Source organism: Mustela erminea, chromosome 1 (assembly GCF_009829155.1).
Source record: "Mustela erminea isolate mMusErm1 chromosome 1, mMusErm1.Pri, whole genome shotgun sequence".
Classification (NCBI taxonomy): Eukaryota; Metazoa; Chordata; class Mammalia; order Carnivora; family Mustelidae; genus Mustela; species Mustela erminea.
In genome coordinates, this window is record NC_045614.1 from 116,284,339 (window position 1) to 116,303,001 (window position 18,663).

The 18,663-nt window shown below is 34.9% G+C and overlaps 1 protein-coding gene and 1 long non-coding RNA gene across 4 annotated transcripts in view; one reads left to right on the forward strand and one right to left on the reverse strand.

The window, feature by feature from the left end:
- The window catches only part of SOX2 (SRY-box transcription factor 2), a 675,778-nt gene that overhangs the window by 110,635 nt on the left and 546,480 nt on the right, over positions 1-18,663 (reverse strand). The window lies entirely within an intron of this gene.
- Positions 1-18,663, forward strand: part of LOC116588645 — a 141,485-nt gene that overhangs the window by 96,839 nt on the left and 25,983 nt on the right. The window contains exon 3 of the long non-coding RNA XR_004285032.1: positions 16,637-16,764. This is a non-coding gene — a long non-coding RNA (uncharacterized LOC116588645). The remainder of the gene's footprint in view (positions 1-16,636; positions 16,765-18,663) is intronic.

Sequence of the window (18,663 nt, forward strand, 5' to 3'; positions counted from 1 at the left end):
GGGTAAAGTAGTTAATTTTCTCTAAGCATTTATTAGTTTTAACAGTTATCAAATGGTTTATTCTGACACCGAGTCCATCTGTTATAAATGGGCATGAAAATTATTTTCTTCCAAATCACTTTTCATCTGAGTTATATGTAAAATATATTTTGGAGTTTTCCACTGGTAGACACAGTATAGACATAAATATAGACATAGAGATCCACTTTCCTGACCAGTCAACCAGCCAGCCAGCAACCTATCTATCCATACCTGTCTATTTATCCAAATTTCACCAGCTTTAAATACAGTGCCATAGGTCCTAACATGTTCTGCAAAATAGACTCTGTGAAAATAAGTGCCTTCTACAAGACTAGTAATACATATTACCAGTTCCTTTTCCATAAATTCTTCTGGAAATTCAAAATAATACGAGGACATCCATATGGAATTATATGAGATTTAAATTTACTAAGCAGTTATAGGCTGATAAAACTAGAAGGGAAATAGTGCAGTCATCCAGAGGAGGAAGTAGGGAATGCAGTCTTTACGCAAATGGAAAAAAAAAAAAAAATCACAGTTACATAAGGCTTAAGTTTTCTAAAAGGACAGGAAACTGCCATGAAGAAATAAATACAAGCTACAGAGCACTGGGGGTGCACAGTTAGCACGATTAACATTGCCAGAAGTGACAGAGATACTTTTGTTACATAATAAAATTTTACTCAGATGTTGCTCACTATTTGAAAATGTTGCCTCTGAACTTTAGGGTCAATAATAGAAATTATTAAAACTTATTTTAAGTATAAAATTCCATCAAAATACCATGAAATTATATCATATAAAAATCAACAACAAATAACACATTGGGGGAAAGAGCAATATTTAAGTAATTTTTCCCTGACCTCAAGTAATGGCTTCTATTTTACCATATTTTTATAGTTTCCTTGATAGAAGAGTGAGATCAGGAGAAAACCCTTATTTAAGAACACATGGTCACTGGACAGTATTTTTCTCTTTAGATAAGGTTATCTCCTGACTTTTGAAAGATTATTTTGACTGTCATCTTGCTGTTCTCATATAAATCTTATTTTCATCCTGAAATGAGACCAATTCCATATGGAGACCTCGGTTACAAATTATCCATGGCCAAAATCACTCTACTGAGAAAAATGAAGTTCAAACTAGTGTTACTGAATTATGGTATGAAGAAAGTCATTGAAAGGCTTTCCTCTTCAGGTTTCGATTCTTTAAAGCCTGGTTTACCCAACTATTCTGTTCATGGACAACCTGGTATAATATAAAAGCTAAAGGCACAAGGCTGTTTTTAATTTTTAGCTGTTACAGCTTTTATCTTTATAGAAAAGCAGAGTCGAAGCAAAACAGATAAAACTGTGTGTATTACAGATAAAAGGATAGATCAAAATATACTCTTTGTAGAGGAAAAAAGTATACTTTTTAAAAATTGTGTTCAGTTAGCCAACATATAGTATATCATTAGTTTTTTATGTAGTGTTCAACAACTCATTAGTTGCTTATTATAACACCCAGTGTTCACCAGAACACCTGCCCTCCTTGATACCCATTACCTGGCTACCCCATTCACCCACCCCCCCTCCTTTCTGTAACCCTCAGTTTGTTTCCCAGAGTCAAGATCTCTCATGGTTTGTCTCCCTCTCTGATTTCTTCCCGTTCAGTTTTCCCTCCCTTCCCCTGTGGGCCTCCATGTTATTCCTTATGTTCCACATATGAGTGAAACCATATGATAATTGTCTTAACAGCAAATGCAGCAAAATATTTTTCAATAATATATTTGAATGAGTAAATAAATAAATCTGTCAACTTCCTATAAAAAAGTACTTACAGTGTGAAAAGCAGTGTGCTAGTTGTTGTAAAGGGAGACAAAGATGCATACATTGCAAAAATCATGGGGAATTAAAATCTAATGGACACTCTGGACAAATGAGTAATATTTGGAATCTTCCCATTGTAAAATTTCAGTTTCCACAGTAGCTTTTTCTTTTTAGCTTGGCTCACAGCATACACATTTTATTTGTGCACGTAGAATGAAGTAATCATCTTAACTGGCAATTTTTCAAATTCTTTGCTCATTTTCTATTCCTATTTGCTAAATAATCCTTCCCTTCCTCATTAACTAGTTATGTTCTACATTATTTGCATCTATTAAATACTTATATATGATAGAAACTAAAGGGAGGAGAAATTAAGAAATAGATTATGTATATATTTGTATATAGACACAATATGTTTATATATAATATTTGAGCCATTCTATCCTAATGTATTATTCCAACACTTGCCTTTCTAAGTATGCTTTTAAAATATGTTTTTTTAAAAAACATATCTAGTTTTAAAAACGTATCTAGTATGTTTTTAAAAATGGTGGGGTTGCCTTACTTTGAATACATTTCTTTTTCAAATTTCTTTGCATTTTGCTTGTTTAGTCCTTCAGTGCATTTCATAAATTATTTTTTTATTTATTTGGGGTAGTGGTGTAGGGGAGAGTGGCAGAGTGAGAGGGAGAATCCCAAACAGCCTTGGGCTGAGTGGGAAGCCCAATGCAGGGCTTGATCCCATGACCCCAGATCATGACCTGAGCGGAAACCAAGAGTCAAATGCTCAACTGACTGAGCCACCCAGGCACCCCTTCGGGGCATTTTAGCATATTTTTAACAACATTTAAAAAGTTTCTGCATACAAGTCATGTACTTTCCTGGTGAAGGTTTTCATAAAACTACCTAGAGATTTAAAAGTATATATTTTTTCTCTTACAACTAGAACCCCCTCTAAAAATCCCATTTTCCATAATTTCCAGGTATGCTATGAATTTTCTAAATTCAAGGTATACTGAATTTTATTTTTTCTGGCCTTTCTAAGCTTCGACTACATCTGCAAAAATGTAAACTGTGTCTTCCAATATTTATGATTCTTATTTCTGTTAAAAGTTTAATCACAGTTAAGAAATTGATAATACTGTGGCAGTCTTATTAAGGTCCATATTTCAACAGAAATAAATATTTTTAACTTTTGCTACAGATGTGAGGCTAAATTCCTTTCTGAATCTCAAGCCCACAGAACTGGACTGAGCTGAGTTCCAGTTTTACTTTCTTCTGTAAAGCTATCAGACTTGTTTTGTTCCTCTTAATACCTTGTTTTGTTCCTGTTTTTTGACAAAACAGGGCAGACAACATTGTTTATTGTCTTCTTTACTACAAATAATGTTTAATCCACAGTAAAAAAAAATCTATTTTTTCTTTCTTTTATAAAAAATTCGTTGCTCAAAACTATTCAGGACTTGGAGAATAAAACAATTTCTAACTTCCTTAAGGAAATTGTTTTTTTCTGAAATTTTCATTGTTTTCACCTCAATATTTGTGTTGATTTTCCAAAATCGTAATATGGAGCAAATCCCTTGGGAAAAAAATCATTTTTGTAATGAACTAACTTCAGTTTATTTGTTTGTTTGTTTGTTTTCTGATAGTTTATACTTGATCATAACAATTTTCCTTTGGTGCCTACAAAGAAATGAACATTATGGTCATGCTGAAGAAATACAAGAAATGTTCCTAGACTGTAAATATACAAGACAAGGAACTATGGAATTTGGAGTCACCAGGATTTATCAAGCAGGTCTTTGAAGAATGAGTAGCTTTTAAGAAGGAAGATGAAGGGGTTTAAAGTATTGACATACAAGGAAAGAGGAAAATCTGAAAGCCCAGATGTAGGTCACTGGTTAGTGCCGTCCTAGTAAAGAAATGCAGGTGATCCTTAAGAACACACCTCCCTTCACTCTATTCCCCACCTATACTACTCTTTTTTAAAAAGATTTTATTTATTTGACAGACGGAGATCACAAGTAGGCAGAGAGGCAGGCAGAGAGAGAGGAGGAAGCAGGTTCCCTGCTGAGCAGAAAGCCTGATGCAGGGCTTGATCCCAGGACCCTGGGATCATGACCTGAGCCAAAGGCAGAGGCCTTAACCCACTGAGCCACCCAGGCTCCCCAGCCCACCTATACTACTCTTAATGATAAATATTTTAGTTTTATTTTTGCTCCAAATAAAGTTATTTAAAATGTTATAATGAGAAGTAAGAAAATTTGGTAGAAGTCTTCTATTGTCTCTTACTTTAGGATTACAACCAGAAAAAGGAAGAAAATAAATAATAAATTAGTGACATATTCAGAATCTAAATTTACTCTAAAATGAAGGGTTCACAGATCACATAACGTCTTGTATTTAAGTATCAACCTTTCTTGTTTAAGAACTTGTATGAACTTACTGGACAACAGAGTAAAATAAACATGCAATTTGTTAGACACCATGGATTTATAAAATCATAGGACTAAGTCTTTAACCTTTATTCATAAAGGATTAGTTTGGAATAAATTTTTAAATTTATTTTAAGGAGGTATTTTCAGAATTAAATAGTTTACAATGGCCCAGACTAAAGGGATTCACCTTAGGTTCAATTTAGGAGCAGTTTCTATCATTTACCCATGACAATTCATTTCTAAACAACGTATATTCTTTCATTCTTCAGTTAGTTACAGAAAAGATCTAACATGCACATCTACGTATCTTCAATTGCATCATAATGTATTCATCATATATTTAAATTAGGGAGAACAAATAATATATCCAAATAGAGTTCTCACTTTTGGAGGTTCAGAGAAATTAGTAAATTAATGTAGAAGTTGGTTGGGCACCTGGGTGGCTCAGTGGGTTAAGCCTCTGCCTTCAGCTCAGGTCATGATCTCAGGGTCCTGGGATGGAGCCCCACATTGGGCTCTCTGCTCAGCAGGGAGCCTGCTTCCCCCTCTCTCTCTGCCTGCCTCTCTTCCTGCTTATAATCTCTCTCTGTCAAATAAATACACAAAATCTTTTAAAAATGTAGAGGTTGATTAGTGAAAGATACCCTATTCGCCTGAACAACTTTACCTGGTGAGCAGTTTACACACAGCAACTAATTTATAGACTGGGAAAACCTTACCACTTGTTTATTCTCTCTTATATGTTGTTCAAAAACCCTTTCAAAACAGTGTAATAACTTGTAGGCGTAGAGATGGGACCATAATAATCCAGATAAGCAATTAAAAAGAAATGAATTCAGAATTTTATAGCATGTGAAAAGGCCAAGTTTTGTTTAACTTTTATAGTACAGTAAGGAGAAATAATAGTCAAAGGAATAAAAAAAATACAGTCAACATTTTTATCCCATTTTAATTCCTTTTCCAGAATTATCAAGGGACTATTTCATTGATAAAAGGAGAGTATAACCTTAAGTTAATGCTTGTAAAAGTCTGGTCTGCAGTTCCTTGAGGTCCCTGAGATCCTTTTAGGCAGTTCATGACGTCAAAACCATTTTTACGATAACAGTATGTTACTTGCTTTTTCACTGGATTGGTATTGTGCATCAAATGCACACAAACAATAGTGAGTAAGCTGCTGGTGACTTAAGGCTGAGGACTAAATTATATCAGTAGTCATTATATTCTTCCTCTCCATCCACTTACACTGTAGGGAACAAAGAGCCAGTTTCACTTAAGAATTTCCTTGATTAAACAATAAAAATTATTAACTGTAATAAGTCTTGTCCTTGAGTATATGTCTTTTTAAATATTCTGTGAAACAAAAACAAAAATGGGAAATATACACAAGCACTCTGCTGTGTACTGAAGTATGGTGGCTGCCTCAACAACAGCACTACAGTAGTCCCCCTTGCCTGGGGTTTGCCTTCCATGGTTTCAGTTACCTATGGTCAATCATAAGAGGCAGATGATCCTCTTTTAATATGTCAGAAGGTTTTTCCTGTCTTTGGCAAAGATTGTATTTTTTTGAACATTGTCAATGTTTGGTCTTATGATTTAAAGTTATTTTTGTGCTGAATTCTTTTAATCAATAAGCCCAGCAGAAGGATTAGCACCTTCTGACATATTGATTTATGCTTCGGTGTAATTGAAGGAAAGGGTTAAGACATTGAATAACCTGTCTTTTGACCCAAGTCAATAAATAAGTATTCCAGCGTAATCAAGGAGAAGGGAATTAGCTGTCATTGGAAACAGACTGTTACAGGAGATACTATGCAGTTACTTGGAATAATCTCTAATCCTCTGAACAAATCTAACAGGTAAGTATAATTATTTCCACCTTATAGGTGAGGAAGCTGAATCTCTCAGAACTGTAACTTTCCTAAGACAGTGAGGGAAAAGAAATAAAGAATTAAGCTTTCTTTGACTGACAGAGGAGGAGAGAGCAAATTTCAAATGTAACAGATAAGGAATTTTACAAGGTTGAAAATCATGATGTTCATTCGTTCTCTATTAACTGTAAGGCTAGAAAGAAAATGGTGGGTTTAACGTGCCACATAGAATAAATAATGGGAAACATTGTTGCTTAATTGTTAAAACACTAAAGCTGCACCTATCAAATTTCAACACAACTGCCAGTTAAGTACGCTCAATGGAAAAGTCAAACTGTTAATTTGATATAATGTAGACAAAATAATCACTTCATTAAGCAATAATTTCATTTTCCACTTTGGGTTGTTCTTCATTCCATAGAGTTACAACCTAGAAAAATAAATGTACTAATATACGTGCTAACAACACTTGGGTTCTAAGAATTAGTTTAAACCTAACTTCATGTATTTTCTTCTTACAGCCTTCAAAAGAAGAAATTATGAGAATGAATTAGGTGGAAGTGAAAGTTTAATCCCGTAAAGTGCCATTGTTTACAATCCTAGGATTATTCAGTATATTCAAGGTTCAGAAAGTTTATCATAAACCTGAGTAATCATAAGTCAGAACTCCAAGAAGTAGTTAGAAAGCTAGAATCAATTCTCTTTCTACATTCAAGACATAGTCTTATAAATGTAAATATTTAGCTTAAGTCATTGAATAGCAAATGTTTAAAATAGTATTTGTGAGATATGCCACCATATTTCCCTTTCTCTGCATTTTAAAATTTTTATCAAAATATGAAACAAAAATCAAACCTTTTTAGCTGTAAAGAAGTGGTGAAAGTTACAAAAGAGTAACTTGAGGTACAATTTTTCAGTGATTTCTTTTTGGCATTCAGGAAATTAGACAGCTGTTCTAAATGCCTTTTAAAAAAATCAACGCATTCATTGATTTACTTCTCTAACAAGCCTTCAGACAGAAACATAAAGGAAAACAAATCCAGAATTTCCCACATTTGAAGTGTAACGGATGTAGCTTAAAGAAGAAAGAGCTAACAGAAATAACTTTAATTCTCTAATTTGGGTCATAAGACTCAATTCTCTTCATGTCTCACACCAGAGACTCTGTTGCACCTTAGCAGAAGAGCCAAACAGTGGTATTTACATGTTTTGAGTTAAAACATCACCAATTTTATACACTTCAAGTGAGCATGGACTTGTAAAGGTCCATGAATTATATAACCTATATCAGCCAATAATGGAAGATTTTTGTCTTCAAAATGCTGCTTAACAGTCAACCTAATTTTAAATGTTGAAATACATAATGGGCAAGTGCACGTCATAATTTTAAAATAGTTTTATGACTTGAAGCACCTGGGTGGCTCAGTAGGGTTAAGCAGCTGCCCTCGCTCAGGTCGTGATCCCAGGATCCTTGGATTGAGGCCCACAGTGGGGGTGGGCTTCCTGCACAGCGGAGAGTCTGCTTCTCTCTCTCCCTCTGCATCTCCATCAGATTCATGCTTTCTCTCTCTCAAATAAATAAATAAAATCTTCTTAAAAATAGGAAAAAAGTAGTTTGAGACTTAACTGATAATTTTTTCTTTTTGTGAATTTTTTAGTCTGAAATTTTCTTTCTCTGAAAATTTTAGTCTGACTGAAAACTAAACACTAGTATTAATGCTAACTTTTCTAGACCACCAATTTTGGTGTTACTATGAAATATGTTATAAGACTTTGGTTCTGGCTTTATATTTAGCTTCTTTTATTTAGTTGGCTTAAATGACTACATTAGTTGCTAACAATGAAACTTAATTCATATCGGGTGAGCTAGGGACTACATCTGGGACCTGTTATGACCTGATGCTGCATGGGTTTATTTCAAGGAGAGGAAAAGCATTTTAGTCCCAGCTCTGATTCAGCGATGATTCTGAATTCAGTTATTCTGCAGTATTTGGACCTTGTCCATGTATCAGTTATTACAAATCTTCCTCCCACATCTCGCTTTCCCAATTGGAAATAAGCAAAATGTGTTTTTATCAGTTTCTAAGTATTTAAATTTGCATATGGCTCTCAAAAGCATTTTGCTTTGCATTTGCAAACTTCGGCTTCATTAAAAATTTTTTTTTCAAATCATGTGTCTTCTTGTGAAGAATTAGACGGAGAACATTTTGTTGTTAACAGTCATTTAAATTATTTGCTGGCTTTTTTTTTTTTTTTTTCCCAGTTCCCTGGAAAACACTGAGGGTGTTCTCACAATTTGTCTGGCTTGCCTTTGGAAAATCATGTTGGAATGTGAATCCAAAGCATCAAAATTTGTGAAAGCAGAGTGTTATCCCAAAAGTGTCAAGCCGCCAAATGGTACCAGTTTCAACAGTGATGCCAGAGTATTTTTCAGAAAGACAGTTTTTATTTAAAACCCTGCTTTTCATCCAGCATCTATAGTTGGTCTATTTGTCCCAAAGACAAAGGGCCAGCAGCACCTGAAACTTTTATCTTTCACTTCCTTTGGAAAGTCACTTGACATTCTGCTGCAATATTTTAATTTTATTGTATTATTTACTTACTTTATTAAATCTCTTACTGATCAGACATCGTTGAAGGAAGATCCATATTTTTGTAAAATATTATATATATTTTAGACAAATAATATAGTGCCTTTTAAATTTATGTATAAACATCATCTAAAAGATCAAAGACTAGCTTTAGGTTGTTATTTTTTGTCATTTGTTTGCTCCTCCACATATATATTTATCAAGCATATACAAGGTAGTTGCCAGATTTTAGGAAGGAGTATTAAAAGGAATCAAACATTAATCTAATCTCATTTCCCTCCATAAAAATTTTTGAAAAACTTAAAAATATAATATTAGATAGATAGCTAAATAAGAGAGGGAGGGAGGAAGAAGGGAGGATGGGCAGAGGGAAAGAGAGAGAGCAGGAGCGAGAATACGAGGGATAAAAACAAATGCGGCAAAATCCTAAAAATTGGTGAGTTCTAGATAATGAATATAAAGGAGTTCTTTGCACTATTCTTATAACTTTTCTGTACACTAGATATTATCTTAAAATAAAAGATTTTGAGTGTCTGTTCTGGAAAAAAAAAGATGAAACATCTAAGGGACTGAGGTTTGGGATGTCTAGAGTTCTCAGTGACAGGAATCACAGCTCAAACCTCATTTATCTCCCTACTATTTCTAGAATAATTCTTTGAACTTGGGAGACATTTAATAAATATATAAACAAAAAGTGCTTGTTTTTTTCTTTGGAATCTCAATTTTCAGGCCAAATTTCTTCAGGTTAAGCCATAAAACTATTGCAAACTGCACATACAATGCACAAGAGAACACATGCAAGAGACAACTTTGTACATGACTGTGTGTGAGCCTCAACCACCGGAAGGCAGTGGATTTTGATGAATCTCTTGGTCTCTTTTGCTGTCTACTATTAATTTAAAACGATTCTCATTCTCAAACTGTAGGCAAGTTGAAGCCAGAGTTTTATCTTTCTCATCTTTATACACCCAGGGAGGCCCTTACCTGTAGTAAGTCGTCAATTCCTGTTTGTTGGTGTATAAATGAAGAAATACAAATGGAAACAATTTTGTGCCAAACATATTCAAATTGATTTCTCTTATTTTCTTCCTCACAGCAAGGCTCCACTGATCTTCATGAGGCCCAGTTAGCCCAGAGTGTAAAATTTGACACATTTGATTCTTTACAACAGCCTTTCTAATTAGAACTACAATGTTCAAACTATATTTAGGAAAAGGTGTACAAGGATTTGTCCAAAGGAAAGTATTTTTCAAAGCTGGGGAATATTAATGGTCAGCTAATATATTTAGCCTGTGCTTAAATAATATCTTTTATTGTGTTTCTTTAAAATCAAAAGCCCTATATTATGTATATGTTTTTCAAATGACATTTGAATAAAAATGTAAAAGGCATCTAAAGAGATGAAGGGCACTTCTGGACTTAGAGAGAGCTCTCAGGTTTGATAATAACATTTTGAGTAATCTAAATTCATACCTATTATCACTTAAGTGAACACTGATGCTGCCACTGGATCTTATACAAATATTCAGATTTTTGTTTTCCTCGTCATTCTGAAGGTTATCTCCCTGGTCGCTCTGAAAAATCAGGTGACAACCATTTCCCATGATGCTTTAAGGGCTGTCAAACTGTCCATCAAGCTGTCACCTGACCAATCGTTCCCATGGTTCTTTTAGACTTCCAGTATGATAAATTGAAAGGCACTATTATCTGTCTGTTGTGAAGAGGAACTGTTTGGGCTTTGATAAGATATCACTACTCCCAGGTGAGAGGCGGCTGACAGCACATCAAGGCAAAACAACACGTAGAAACACTGAACAGGGGAGCACAGGTTTACAAACATCTGTTGTCATTATTTATTACTTCTCTTTGGGCTTAAGTTTCTGACTCATCCTCAGATAATTCAAGAACAGATATTTTTGCTTTCTAGCTTGCAAATAACAATTGCTGCTCTTTTCATCTTGGGAGAAAAATCTCAAAATTGAAAACACATCTGCCTACCTTTTGGATTCACGGCACACAAGTGTTCCACCTTGTAACCAACAAGTTCTGTATTCCTGCTGATGTCATCATTTACCTTTTTTAAAAAAGTACTTGAGAATAACTATTTTTAACTATAATAAATAGTTGGATTTGGGGGAACTAAATAATAAAATTAATTACCTAGGTCTTTGAGGTCATTATTAATGTACTAATATGCAAATAATATGAACTAGATTAATTGTCAGCACATATTAGTTGATTTATATTTTAGTATTGATGATAAGTCCAACATTTCATGAGAAATAAGGTTTGTGATTTATTATTACCAGCTTCACCTTTTAATTTTTCTGAATGATGCTAACATAAATCTAAAAGCTTGAATTTATACACAAGAGACACGAATAGAGGGAAAGGCATTGCCCTTAATGGATCAACTCCATCATCAGAATTGGGATAAGGAAAACAGTAAAGGCACGGGGAGCTTGTGAGGTAAAGACGTTCTGAAGAAATCTTCCCGGGAAGTGAGAATAGTTTATTAGAGCTACAGAAACAATTTTACATTTAGGATTTAATCTTTGGGCTTAAATATCCAAAAAGATGCCAACAGAAACTTATTAAAAGGTACTAAAAGCTGGATAATTGAATCTTTACTACACATAAATGTAATTTTGTTTTTTGGAAGTTACTCTCTTTTTCGTGATTTTTCCTTTTTCTTTTCTTTCCCTGTTACTTAAATGACATGAGATGACAGGTTTTCTATGTGCTCTGTGCCCTCATATACTATCATTACATGAATACCTGAACAGACCCTTTGGAGATCACTCACGGAAGATAATCTGTTGTTATTTATTGTGGAATAAAAGTACTGTAGTTGGTTGCTAACATCACCACCTTGTGTACAAATATTTTTTTGCATGCAGTTTCTTAATGTCATTAAGCAGTATTGTAATGTCATTATACAGTAATGTAGCTCTTCGATTAGAGACAACATTTAAATAATTTTGTAATTCAAAATCTGAAAAAAAAAATAAACTATGGTTTATTTTTAGTCCTTTGTAATTATTTAACCACCTAGCACTCTTCTTCGTTCATATAAGAAGCAAAAAGGCCCCACAGTCCTCAAGAACTGAGAATTTGTCAAAACAGTCTCTAAAACAATGGCCAGGAATTCAGAGTAAAAAAGAAAACAAAGAATTAAATTTCCTGAATATTCATAATAATACTAACAGTACATGCATCCAGTGCCTATAATATCTATTGGTGAAACTAATTTCAACAATTTTCTCCCTAAGCGTTTTTAGCTCAACCAATAGGCTAAAATTGGAAATTATTACTTACTTGAAAGTATCATTTTGGTCTCTATCCAAAGATGAGGGGAACCTCTTGATGAGGTTCTGAATATCAAAATTCTTTTTCTAGTGGCTCCTGGCATGTCAGAATCCCATAACAAATTTTTAAATTTTCAACAGTCCTTGCAGATCAATGAAGTTAAGTTGACTGGATTCCATTACTTTTCCAAAAGGACATACCTTGTGGTCTAATGAAGGAGGTAGTGGCTAGAGAGGAAAAGACCAGAATATTCAATAAATCCAGTGAGGGTCTCAAAGGAGGCAAACAAGCATGCTTCCTGTTAGTCTCTCTCTCACAATAAGACTTCCAACACATTTCTAGGAAAAAACTACTTCACATTTGGATTTGAGTGTTACTTCTTTCATAATTTCTCAATCCCTCTTTCTCTAAGTGACATTTTATTATAATTTCTTACTTCACATAGCAGCTAAATAAGAGTTGTTATAAGTCATTGAAAATAGCATCCAGTGCTTTTTTCACCTCTGGAGTTTTCATCTATGGTTTGATTATATGGTAAAAACTTTAAAATGCTGGGGTGCCTGGGTGACTCAGTCTGTTAGGTGTCTGTCTTTGGCTCAGGTCATGATTTCAGGGTCCTGGGATCATGTGGATCTCCCTGCTCAGTGAGGAGTCTTCTCCCTGTGCCTCTCTGCACCCCCCTAACTCCTGCTCCCACCGGTATGCCCATACACTGTCTCTCTCAAATAAGTAAAATCTTTAAAAAAAAAACAAACAAACCTTTAAAACTGAACATAGTAAGAAAAAATACTCAAAAGCAAACAAACAAACAAACAAAAATACTCAAAGAAAAAACAAAAAATGTTCCTGAAGATTCAAGGCAAAAATATAACAATCTAAATCTGTGTGTGTGTGTGTGTTCCTTTCTGTCTGTGAGGAACTTGGGTATTTTCAAATGGAAGTTTACTTGACAAGTGTAAGAAATTCTACCATATTAACTAATGATTAGTTTAGTTTTCTTCTAATTTTGACTTTTTTTTTTAAAGATTTTTATTTATTTATTTGACAGAGAGAGATTACAAGTAGGCAGAGAGGCAGGCAGAGAGAGAGAGGAGGAAGCAGGCTCCCTGCTGAGCAGAGATCCCGACGCGGGACTCAATCCCAGGACCCTGAGATCATGACCTGAGCCGAAGGCAGCGGGTTGACCCACTGAGCCACCCAGGCGCCCCTTGACTTTTTTTTTTAAGATTTTATTTATTTATTCAACAGAGAGAGATCACAAGTAGACAGAGAGGCAGGCAGAGAGAGAGAGGGAAGCAGGTTCTCTCCTGAGCAGAGAGCCGATGCGGCACTCGATCCCAGGACCCTGAGATCACGACCCGAGCTGAAGGCAGTGGCCTAACCTACTGAGCCACCCAGATGCCCCATCTTCTAATTTTGACTTTAATAGGCTTTTCTAACAAGAGACGAAGAAAAACTTGAAAAGGTAAGTAGCTTCGACCAGATGAATTTGGGGATATTTTTATAATGATAATTTTTCTGATTAATTTGGCAGCAAAATCACAATGTAAGTCTAGATTTCAGTTTCTCTTATTATAAAAATTTCTTGTCAAATCTTTTAGCTCTGGTTTTTGACTAATGATACATGAGGGGGCTATTAAAAGGAGATGGATTAGCTCAAGATTATTTCTCATGATTTTTTTTCTAGACTAAAATCTTATTAACACTATATTCATTGACACTTTCATAGTTTCCAAAGTCTAAAAATGACCTCTTTAGTGTCAACAACTACACTATGAGGTAGGTAGGGAATGCACCCAAGTTCACAGACAGCAAACTGAGGATCAGAGGCACAACAGAGAAATGCTCATGATCATATAGATGTTAGTAACAGAGCCGGCAAAGAACTCAGGTTTTCTGATTCTTAGCTCAAAGTTATAATGCTCTTGTCTTGTCCTCAAAGATACATTAAAAATGTAGATATTAGAGGTTAAGGCCATTATGGTAAGTGTTTCCCTACCATAATCCTATTATGGTAGGTGGAAGTTTCTCCATATAGAATTCTAATGCTGGAAAGTCACCTGGTACTACGCTTTCAAACGTGAAGTAGGGTTCCTGCTTAAAACTCCTTGTGTTTTTAGACTCAAACAGGCATTATTGGTAGGATGTTTCATTTAGCTCTAACAAGCCAGTGTGTGCACATTTATATGCATGGAAAATATGTAGAACTTGTGAGATAGCTAATGATTTTAAAAAACGTAAAATAAATTTTTTGAAAGTGTTCCTAAAAAGAATAAAAATCCATAGAAACTTTCTGACTTTACTGAATTTTAAACAAATGTTTCAAGCATTTGATGTTTAAAAGAGGCCTATCACTAATGATCCTTAAAGGGAGGAAATGAACTTACAAAAGCTTCAGATGTTTGGATATTTTCCTTTTATGTTGTATCTACTTAGGTCAAGCAATGTGATTTGAATGAAACTGAATTGAACAAAACTCTAATGTAAAACTGAGATTCATTAAACTGTTCACCTTTTTTGACTGGTTACTTGTATATGTAAAAAGCTACAAGGGAAATGAAAGACATTGTTTCCATATTTCAATAAGAGTGATTTCTTTTTTGAGACTACAAAAATAGAATAAAATCACATGTCTATTTCTTAAATCTCACTTTAATTTTTTAGCTTACACAAAAGAATACTACTACTTGTGGAAATCACTTAACAATGTCTTACTTTCCCCAAAAGATTCAGATAATGAATCAGATTGATTTCTGTAGGACAAAATGTAGCCAAGTGGTCTATTTGGCATGTGCTTGATCTTACTTCTATGCTTGAGACATTAAGAAACTGTCACTTGAATAAAGATGAAAGTGACCAAACCCATCACTACCTGGGAAAGAAAGTAGTAAACAGTGGAATTGATCTAAGCTAACTTTATATCCCAAACTCAAAATCATAACAATGAAGTTCTTTACATGAGCAACTTTGTGAACTGAAAAAAGGGGCTGTCTAATTTTTTCCCATGCATCAAGCTAGAGAAATGAAGGGAGAAAATCATTCTTCTCTGTTGGCCTCCTGTGTAACATTTCTTTTCTTATCATCCCATCTCGTCATATCTTTCTGCAGTTTGAATTACCCTCTTTTCCTCAGACTGGTAAGGCAGTGAAAGGATGTTTGTTCTGCTAATTAACTTTATTACCCTGATAACTCCCTGCAGCCTTTTACGAAAACAATTACCGTTACTCCTTTTTTCCCCCCACTGGCAAAAAAAAAAAAAAAAAAAAAAGGAAAAAGGAAAAAGAAAAAAAAAAGACTATTAATTAGAAACGAGGCCCAGGTCCCTGCCATGTTATCCTGCCACGTTCCCAGGCCCTCGAGCAGGATAGCATTACATTGTCAGTAGTAATTTAGCTCTCATCTGTCTCTGCTAATTATTGTCACATTCATCAAATTCATCAACAAAAGTGCTCTCAGAAGGATTGCATATTTGCAGTTAATACAGCATAAACTGGTATTACCCATCACCACATTTGTGATGATGAGAGGGACACAACTTATTCATCCCTAATTAGAGCAAGCTGGGTAATTAATTATGCATTCCGCCTTATTACTTCTGAGTTCCCAGATATTGTTTGTCTAAAAAGGGGGAGAAAGCAGGAGAGAGAAGCCTGAAAATGCAAAAAAAAAAAAAAAAAGGGTGATGTGTTTTGTCACATGCGCTATGCCATAATTCCCACCTGACAAACTAGCTGAATCAGTGGAAAATTGCGAGTTGTCAGCAGCAGAATAAACTGCCGTAATAGCTGATTAATGATCAGCACCTGTGACAGGTGCTGTACGGGACTGTAAACTTGGTTTGATTAACAGTCACTGGACGAATAAATATTAGTGACAGTCAGCGGAGAGCAAGTTTGCTTGTTTTCTTCCCTGTTAACAAATCGCACACATTAAAGTTATTGATATTTCTGTCTGAGACACTCTATTTTTTTGTAGTTATCTGGCAACATTGGCAGTGAGGTATAATAGATTGCTTCTGTTCTGTTATTTTATTTCAGAATTAAAATTGTATTTTGACAAAATGACCTGTAGGGTTTAAATCTACCAGGTGTGGAAGAAAAGACTAAAAAATGACAGGATTCACAGTTGCGTTAATTTATGCTCACCTGTTAGTAATCTCTGTGTGTGTACATATACACATCTATTCATTCTATCCGTTTACAAGTATGTACAATCACTGTTAAAGAATGTTCATAGCTAAAAAAACACAGACATACACTTAGGGTGTGTGAGGTTACTTGTGTAAAAAAAAATTAATTGACTTTTTTTCCAGAGCTGAGTATTTCCCCTAAAAACATTGGCACTGTGAATGCTCCCAGCCATGTGTCTCAATTCCAGACTGATGAGACCATCTTCTGAGGCAAATTCAAAACTGCTGCCAGTTTGATTTCTTTTCCTGAATTGACCAGTTACAAACAGATTGGTCAGATGGTGATACCTCTTTGAGCTGACTGATTATTAACCAAGAGTCAAATTATGTGCATAGACAAGCAAAATGTGAATGATGGGAAACACTCATTCCCCCTCTCTCTTTCTCCTTCTCTCTTTCTGTCCTTTAGGTCATAATAAAGGAACCCATTTGACTTCACTGAAGTTTTGGCTTATGTAGAGAATGGTTAGGATTGTTTTGGAATCCTAAAGATCTACTTTCAAACTTTGACCCTGCTGCTTATCTGTGTGAATTTGGGTAAGTTACTTCACCTAATTTTTCAGTTTCCCAACATTAAACGGGAGCATTTCCAACCTCTGGTATAGAGTTACTGTGGGGCTTAAATGAGATAACTGGTGTGTAATAAGTGCTTGTGTGTACCTAAGTACCCTAGCACAGTGCCCAGAATACAAAGCGCTCAATAATTAACAAATGAATTATTATTAACACAACTGCTTGAAATTTAAGTAGACATCTTCAGTTTCTGTTTCCCATTGCAAAATGTTTTAAGAATGACTAATTACCTTTTTTCCTTTGCATACTCTAAAATGAACAAAACAAAATTTAATGCTCACTTATCCCCAACTGAAAACAGAAAAGATGAGAGATGTCCCCTGGTAGCAGATACCCCAAGGTGTCACTCTGAGTTATTTAGCTGTTTTTCAGCAGCACAAAACTGGGAATTGATGGGGGGGGGGCAGATGCTAGAAGGCAGTTGTTTCCCTCCAAATTTCCCTAAGAATGTCTTCAGAAACTTCTGGGGTGATGGTAGAGACAGATCTGTGTAATGTTTACTTAGCACACTCTCATATTCTGGTAGAATTGAAATAGTAAAAAAGTAAGCACAGAAAACAAAAATGAAAATAACATCAAAGCAAGTGCACTTTGATGATTTAGTATATATTTATTTTGATATTAATAATCTAACGGAGAATGAAAATGATGAAAGACACAGAAAGGCAGTATGGTGCAATTAAAGTTTTTGAAACAGCATTGAGAAGTAATAAAAGTACCATATTTCAGGGCACCTGGGTGTTTCAGTTGGTTTAGCGTCTGCCTTTGGCTCAGGTCATAGTCTCTGGGTCCTGGGACGGAGCCCAGGGTCAGGCTTCCTACAGGAAGTCTGCTTTCTCTCACTCTCCCACCCCCCACCTTGCCACACTGCTCATGCTCTCTCTCTCTCTCTCTCTCTCTCAAATAAATAAATAAAATCCTTAAAAAATACTGCCATATTTCTGGGACATTAGGGAGTAGATACCTACTAGATCACACTTAATCAACATCTAAAGCTAATTTATTTAGATAAAAAGAAATGTAAATAAAGGAGGCTTATAGCTTTAGTTGTATCTACACCTATCCTAAGAACATTCAGGAAGTAGTTTTCATGAAGAGTCAGAATGATTTTTTTTTTCTTTTAGTAGTGTACCTAATTCACTTTTAAATTTTAAAAGTGTTTCTTATAGAACTTTCAGAAAAAAATAGCAAAGTTTAATAGTAAAGTAGATCACCACCAAAGCAGTCTGATCATCACCAAAGCAATTGCCTTCAAGCGCCACATCCTGGAGTAATCTGGGAGAATTTTTATTTTTTAAATAAAGATATCAGGACTCACCATCAGATTCTCATTTTATTGGTCTTGGGGAGCCCCATGGGCACTGGCATGTTTAAAAATTCCCCAGGTGATTCTGATATAGATCCAGGTTTTAGAACTGGAGATAAATACACAAAATTAAAAATTTACGTAGTAAGATTTAATGCACAAAGTAAAATTTCTTTCAGATTATAGAACTAGGAATTGTGAAATGGATGTCTGGAAATTGAAGTGAATCACATGTAGGAGCTTTAGAGTTATCTGAGGTTACTACTGTAAGAATCATGATCGAAACACTTTTTTCTTAAATCAATCAGAGAGAAAAATATCTAATAATTCAAACAGTAAGGATGATATCCTGAATTCACCAACTCACTTCATATCACTAATTAGAATTGCAGGGTCAATTGCCTTATCTCATTGGGGGGAAAATAACAACAAACCATCGAAGGTGGCCAGACCACTTCTCTGGCTGATGGATGAACTAGACAGTGGCAGGGCTAACGGGTGATTGTGGCCTTCTTCCAAGTCAATACCCTGCTGCACAATTGGTGACAGAAAATCAA